The sequence below is a fragment of the Thamnophis elegans genome, chromosome 1 (genome assembly GCF_009769535.1).
Source record: "Thamnophis elegans isolate rThaEle1 chromosome 1, rThaEle1.pri, whole genome shotgun sequence".
NCBI classification, from domain to species: domain Eukaryota; kingdom Metazoa; phylum Chordata; class Lepidosauria; order Squamata; family Colubridae; genus Thamnophis; species Thamnophis elegans.
In genome coordinates, this window is record NC_045541.1 from 149,100,457 (window position 1) to 149,107,808 (window position 7,352).

General features: G+C 39.2%; 1 long non-coding RNA gene across 1 annotated transcript; it reads right to left on the minus strand.

The window, feature by feature from the left end:
• On the minus strand, positions 1-7,352 carry LOC116520653. Its single transcript, XR_004256819.1, has 4 exons — positions 7,248-7,352; positions 5,327-5,441; positions 2,786-2,830; positions 1-182 (listed from the first exon to the last, which is right to left on the minus strand). It is a non-coding gene; the product is annotated as an uncharacterized LOC116520653 (long non-coding RNA).

The window sequence follows — 7,352 nt, forward strand, 5'->3', positions numbered from 1 at the left end:
CTTCTTGAACACCACATTTATTCACTCCATGACAGATGGCAGATTACCATTGTGCTAATGATGCACACTGCTTACAGAACACTTAGTTTCCCATGATGTAGCTCAGCTTGTTGACAACTAGGATGACAGTTCAAAAATTCATACTGAAGATTGCAAGTTTTAATGATGCTGAGGCCTGGTTCCTGAAATAACATAATCTTAATTAGATCAACAATAAAACATTTTTAATAAAATACTTATACTTTACTGGAAAATTATGACTTAAAATCATGGGGAAAAAATCTGCAACCAATCAATTATACTGTGTTTCCCTGAAAATAAGACAGGGTCTTATTTTCTTTTAATCCCCGAAATAAGCGCTTGGCCTTATTTTCAGGGAGGTCTTATTATTTTTGAGGTGTAGGAAGCGGCAAGCATGGTCACCTCATGGTTGCTGCTGCGTTGCGATATTTTCAGGGAGGGTTTATTTTCGGGGAAGGGCTTATTTCAGTGCATGCGTTCAAAAGCCTGATTGTGCTTATTATCTGGGGAGGTCTTATTTTTGAGGAAACAGGTGTACTATGACATATTCCACTGGTCACTACCTAATTGCGTTTTCGCATCAGAAGATTGCACCAAATATTTCTCAATTTTGTTCCCCAAATCTGCTCCAGAGTGTCATGTAGACTTTTCATAGCAGACCTAAGTTTGATATTGAAGTGGGAAGGAAGATCAGCCCATTCATATGATGTTACAGTTAGCTCACTATTTTAGATACCTTTAGTATGACAACATATATCAATTATTCTGATACAGAAAATATAACTATGAATTTTCCAAAGTTTGTTCCTCTTGTTCATTGGGCCTGATCAAGTCTGGATAGATATGCAAAACTAAGTGTTATTTGATGCAAACACATAATGTGCAACAATCTAGATAGAATAATGCTATGCATTTTTACTTGGTAATCAATCACACTGTGTTCAATATGTCTCATTTTGTAAAAATTACAAGCTACAGCATTTTTGCACATTATCCATTCCCTTCATTAATACATAGCTGTCAGAACCAGCATATGAAGGACACGATAACTGTATAATTATAATCAGTCCTTCTATTATCCAGTGGCAGTTTTAACAGGACTCAGCCAAGTAATAGATTTGCTTTTTCTAGCATGGAATTGTCATGACTGCTTACAACACAAGAATGTGAACACCAGCTGTAAAGCAACAGCTAGAATTGTAAATAGATTCTTTCATGTATCTATGTTGTGAAAGATAATACCGTGTTTCCCCGAAATTACGATATGTCCTGATAATAAGGCCATGCTACATTTTTCTGGTGGGCAAAAATATAAGCCCTCCCCTGAAAATAAGCCCCCTGAACAACTCCCCACCTCCGGCCACTCTGTACGCTCTGCCGGCAGCTGGCCCACAACCATAGAGCATACGCCCAGAGCGGCCACTGCCGGAAGACTCAGTTTGGAAGCTGCAGAAAAAGCCATGCGGCTGCGGCAGCAGAGGTGCCCTGGCTCTGTGGAGAAAGCTGGGCCAGGGCATCGTGAGGCTGGCAGGTGCGTGAGGGAGAGCGGAACAGCCGCTCGCGCAACCTCCCCTCCAGCCGTGCAGAGCATCATTCACTGCCATTTCAAAGGCGCCAAGCAGCGGGAGCCAGGTGGCGGCGAAAAGGCGCTCACGCGGCTTGGCGATACCCTCAGGTCAGTGAATGGCGCTGTGCCTGGCTGGAAAGGGGGTTTTCTGGGTGGCTGCTCATGAGTGGGTCACTTCATGGCTGCTGTGTTGCGCTGCTGCGACAGCGCAACACAACCATTCGCACATGAGGCTGTGCCCGGCTCTTTGGGAGCCCGCTCGCAAGAGAGCAGCCGCCCGGCAACCCGAAAACAATAAACCCTCCCCTTATAATAAGGCCCAAGCCATATTTTGTGTGTAAAAAGAAAATAAAACCCTGTCTTATTTTCAGGGAAACATGGTAGTTTAATTAATTTAAATAATTTTAAATTAATTATGAATAAAATAATGTATATTAAAAAATAGTGCTATTTGCAACCCCCCCACAAAAGTTGAAAAACATATGATTATGAATAAGAGTTTAAAATGCTATACAGAGAAGACAGTGACTAGCGTAATTTAATACCAAATGGACTGGATCCAGATTTTAAACCTATAAAAGTTGCTTCTCCTTGTTATAACATCTGTTTCACTCAGTTTAACAAATTGACTAGATTGACTCATCCCCTGAATATTTTATTAAGAGTTGCTTTGCATAATGAAATGGATAGCATATAAATTTAACAAATAAACTGGTTTGGATAATCCAATTTAATGGGTTAAGTAGAGGCATAGGAAGGGCATCTGGTCAGTAAAGACTCAACTTCATCCAGTCACCCGAATTATACTCTGAATTAAGGGATTACAGGGTCGTAAAAAGGGAGGTTTTTTATTGGGAAAAATAGAGGAAAGGGGATACAATCATAAAAATCACTGACAATTTTTAGAGTACTCCTTACTTTTCCATATATCACACTATTTTAGTTTCCACCATGGGTAAAGAAGGAGCCCAGCTAGCCTAGATACATGCCAAATAAAATCTGTATCTTATTTAATGGATATACATATTAAGAAAATCCTAGATTCAGAAGAAGAATCGTTACTTTCAGAGCTTTATGTACACATTTTGTACTAATGACAACTACAAAATCACTGTCAAGCTCTACATTAAGATCTTAATTAATGAACTATGTAATTATGACAGATCTATATACATTTCTAATTATGTTAGCACTTACTCCTCCTCTTTTTTTCTGCTGCTCTTCTTTCTGCTGAATGTTCACCTAAGGATAAAAGAATTTCATTATCAAAAGACCAAACAATAGTTCCTAATATATTTGGAGACATAGATCATATCAGGACAAAGCTATAGTCCAATAAAAATGTTTAAGAGAACCCAAATAGTCAAGGCAAATATAATTACAAAAAAACCCTGTAAATTTGATTAATACCAGAAATTTTGTAGTCATGGATAAAAAATCTTAATTATTTTAATTCACACTTTATGATAAATACCAGATAAGCCTATATAGCACCATGTTGGGGAGAGAGCTGCCATACAGAGTTTGTCAATAGGAATATTAAACACAATTAAAAATCTATATCAAGGAATGTCACTGAAAGTTTGGATTACCTTTCAATGATATTGAATTATTTATTCAATTTAACAATGTATTTTTAGACATTTTGACTGTTGCTGAAGAATATATATTAGGTCCAAAACCAGTAACCCAATTTTATAAATTTGAAGAAATAAGATTATTGATATAGTTTTTGCAAAATTTGGAGCAAGTTTGATATCCTTTTGTATTTCTTTTTGTTTGAATGCTTCAGGTAACGTTTTATTAAAGATTGGTTGCAATCACCATAAAACAGTATTAACAATGCAATTCAGGAGTTGGAATGTTAATTCACATGGCTTTGTCTTGCTCTGCTCTTATTATATTTTTGTGCTAAATAGCAATAGCAATAGCAGATTTTTATATACCGCTTCATAGGGCTTTCAGCCCTCTCTAAGCGGTTTACAGAGTCAGCATATTGCCCCCAACAACAATCTGGGTCCTCATTTTACCCACCTCGGAAGGATGGAAGGCTGAGTCAACCCTGAGCCGGTGAGATTTGAACCGCTGAACTGCTGATCTAGCAGTCAGCCTGCAGTGCTGCATTTAACCACTGCGCCACCTTGGCTCAAATCCACATAAATCTTTGAATTAGGGCTGAAGATGTTGTTCTTGAAACTTATGCATTTTTGAAGCAGCAGATAGGTGTAAAGACTGCCAACATCTGAATTTTTTAATGAAAGGATCAGAAAAAGCTTAATGTCATATCATCACATATATTTTGTTGGTTAATTTTATATAATAGAAAAAGTAATTCCTTGACTGATCTTAAACAGCATACTTAAATTGCTTCAGTTATATAATAAATATCTATATACAATGAATATAATACAAGGCAAACTGGGAAGATACAGTAATCATGTATAATAAAATTTGATCTATTTTAAGTCAACTAAAATATACCATAAAACAATTGGAATGCATAATCTTTTATTGTACTTAAGTTATTTGGATGCAATCAAAATTAAGACAATGAGCCTCAACCCAAATTTGGGAACAGTCAGGCTACAGATCATTTTTTAAAAATTCCCTTGAAGCTTCTCCATAATAATAATTCCATTAATATCATCAGTTTGTAGTATATTAATTATTTACATTCAGTTAAATAAAAATTGTATGGATGCCAAAAGTCACTCAATAGCTGAGCATCATAACTTTATTTGTCTTCTATCCCAAATGAAGAAAAGGGAAAGAAGAGCCAGTTTATTAATTAAATTTATATGTCATCCCTCTCACTGTTACAGCAACTCTGGGCAGCTTAAAACATAATAAAAAATACAAAACTATTAAAAATTAGGAAAGATTAAATAAAGACTGAAAACCAAGAGGACAGGTGACAGGGGATGGGGATTTTTTCTCTGCCCTGTGAGCCACCCCAGCATAGAACGCCTCTATCGCCCCAAGTCAGCTGGCAGAGCCAGGTTTTAAGGTTCTTCTGGAAGGCCAGGAAAGTGGGGGCAACTTCACCTCCAATGGGATTATATTTCAAAGGGAGGAGCCACAGCAGGAAAGGCTCTTCTCCTAGGCCCAGCCAGGTGAAATTCTTTGGCAGATGGGATCTGAAGTAGGCTTCTTCTGCTGGAGTGAATGGGATGGGCTAATCCTAGTACAGTGAGATAATTCCACAGATACCCTGCACCCATGCTGTGCAGGGCTTTAAAAGTGACAACCAACACCTTGAATTAAATTCGAAAGCAAATTGGCAACTAATGCAGCTCGCACAACAGCAGTGTTAAATGTACCATCCAAGGGGTCTTCAGAACTATCTACACAACTATGTTCTGTAGTAGTTGTAGCTTCTTAATAGTCTTCAAGGATGCCCCACATAGTGTTGCTGTAATCCAAATAAGAGATGACCAGGGCATGAATGACTGCACACAGTTTAGTGTAGCAGTTAAGGTGCTGGCCTAGAAACCACGACACAGTGAGCTTTACTCATGCCTTAGGCATGAAAGCCAGCTAGATGACCTTGGGTCAGTCACTCTCTCTCAGCCTTACCCACATTACAGGATTGTTGTTGGTGGGAAAAGGAAGGAGTATTAGGTGTTTTCATCACCTTGAGTTATTTATAAAGTAATAAATGTGGGATAAAGATCTAATCAATAAATCTAAAACTGCATACGTAACTAGAGTTCCAGAATACACACATATAAACTTTACCTCCAAATTCAATTTTGTAAAAAAGGTATCCTGTTAAGATCACAGAAACCACGAGAGGATGATATTCCTTTGCAGGTTTATAGATACTCCACAACTTCGAAATATTAGCCAGCATCTATAAGTAGGAACAAAACAACAGTAATTGAAAGTAAACTTGTGCTTACTGGTTTATTTATTAAATGTATGTGCTTTATATAATTAAATATGTATTTTAATTAATGACCTATAGGCACTCTTTATTTTTAAAAAAATCTCCTCTGATTAGGGAGGCTTTATTTAGAATGTAATTAGCTTGTCCTTCATTTATCCAAGAAAGTAAGAGATCACACGTGTGGCCATTGTAATTTGCTACGGTGATCAACTACAAGCCACCGAGCAGGAAACCAAAAGCCCACCCTTATTAAATTTAATTCTCTAGCTTAGTAAACAGCATCCCGTTTATTGGATCTTTTTATGAGTTAACTGTAAACTACTGTATTTTTCAGAGTATAAGACGCATCTTTTTTCCTCAAAAAAGAGGCTGAAAATCTGGGTGTGTCTTATACACTGAATACAGCATTCTTGGCCTCCCAAAACCCCACCCCCTTCGCAAAAATGGCCATGCATAGCCTTTAGGAGGCTTCCAGAGTGCTCCTGGGGGCTGGGGAGGGCAAAAATGAGCGAAAACAGGCTGTTCTTTGCCCTCCCCAGCCCCCAGGAGCACTCAATAAGCCTCCATAAGGCTATGACAAAAAACGGCCCCGATTTCGGGAGGTCTGCAGTGTAAAAACTTTGTTTTTTAATTTGCCTCTTCAAAATCTTGTTGCGTCTTATACTGTATATTAAGCGTACCTAGCCAATTGTGGATCTTTTGTGAAACTATGGCTACCCAAGCCATAGCTTAGATTCTACATGAACAAAAGGCTCAGGATGAGGCAACTTTATGCATTATTTTCTATTTTCCATCCTTCCACAGACATCTCCAGGACATAAATAAAAATACGATGCATCTATATACTACACTGGCAACGCCAAACTAGTTTCTAGAATAGCTTCATGTAGGCATAGTAAAAGGTAAAGGTTCCCCTCGCACATATGTGATAGCGGTGCTCATCTCCATTTCAAAGCCAAAGAGCCAGCGCTGTCCGAAGACGTCTCCGTGGTCATGACGAAACGCTGAAGGCATATGGAACAGTTATCTTTCACCCAAAAGTGGCTCCTATTTTTCTACTTGCATTTTTACATGCTTTCGAACGGCTAGGTTGGCAGAAGCTGGGGCAAGTAACGGGAGCTCACTCCATTACACAGCACTAGGGATTCAAACTGCTGAACTGCCGACCTTCGGATCGACAAGCTCAGCATCTTAGCCACTGAGCCACCGCGTTCCTCATGTAGGTATATCCTCCCCTAATAAATTCATACAGTGAAGAGAATAAAATCTATGTATCAAAAGATGATTGCAGCCTCCACCTCTAGTGGCAATGAATTTCATATATTCTTAGGATTGGTTACCGAAAGCTCACTTTTTAACAGACACAGGTAGGAACTGTAGCTCGGGGGAAAACCTATTCCTTTAAATAGCTTGTTATTTGGATAAGATGCTATCAGACCCGAGGTTTTGCCAGCGTGGATTAAACAACGCTCTCCTACTGCAAGGTGGGGGGCGAGTGAAAGTGGGGTAGTAAGCGCTCTAATTCTTCCTCTATACTCCCAAACCTTCCCCGGCTGTCATAGCAGCTGGAACTGGGCTTTGAGTAAACCCAGTGTCTTTTGTGCTCCTTAGACTCATCCCGGTAACCTTCCCCAACAAACGGTGCCTTGATTTCATTCGCAAACGACCGCGACCCTCCCAAGGCGCACGACGAGCTCTGACAGGCAGCAAAGGGTTAAAAAAAAGCCTCCCAGCCAGCCCGCTATCCCCAAAAGATAACAACAAACCCACCTTCAAAGTCAGGGAAACCCCAGGAAAGGAAGGTCACAAACGGTTGATTGTAGAGTAAGGATGCCGCAAGGGTTGCTGGGCACGGAAACAGCGTCTGCCTAGAAC